At 59.0% G+C, this 356-nt stretch overlaps 1 long non-coding RNA gene across 1 annotated transcript in view; it reads left to right on the top strand.

The window, feature by feature from the left end:
- Positions 1 to 316: 316 nt before the first annotated feature.
- The window catches only part of LOC109301761, a 13,360-nt gene continuing 13,320 nt past the window's right edge, over positions 317 to 356 (top strand). Inside the window, exon 1 of the long non-coding RNA XR_002098611.1 lies at positions 317 to 353. This is a non-coding gene — a long non-coding RNA (uncharacterized LOC109301761). The remainder of the gene's footprint in view (positions 354 to 356) is intronic.

Raw genomic sequence — 356 nt, 5'->3', positions numbered from 1 at the left:
GGAGTACACGCTGTGGCAGGGAGCCAGCCCCACCCCTGCAGCAGGCAGGAGGAGGGAGCGGGGGCAGGGGGCTGCAGACCCAGGTCCATAGCCCTGGCACCTGGGGGCCCCTCTGGCCAGGCTGGGGGAGCAAGGGCTGTGGGTGGGGGGCAAGGGGCACCAGCAGGGCTGTGGGGGCTGCAGGGAAGGGAATGAGAGGCATGAGCAGGGCCGGGGGCTATGGGGAGCATTTAATGTTAATAACGGATTTGGGGGGGGTGTTATTAAAGAATTTGTGATTTTTTCTTATCACAGATTTTGCGATCATATATCAGAGAAAACCAGGATCCCTGACTATCTGTAACGTACTTCAGGTC

The sequence above is a fragment of the Gavialis gangeticus genome, unplaced genomic scaffold (genome assembly GCF_001723915.1).
Source record: "Gavialis gangeticus isolate Ggan-Ray unplaced genomic scaffold, GavGan_comp1, whole genome shotgun sequence".
Classification (NCBI taxonomy): domain Eukaryota; kingdom Metazoa; phylum Chordata; order Crocodylia; family Gavialidae; genus Gavialis; species Gavialis gangeticus.
This window is presented reverse-complemented; position numbering and strand designations above follow the sequence as displayed.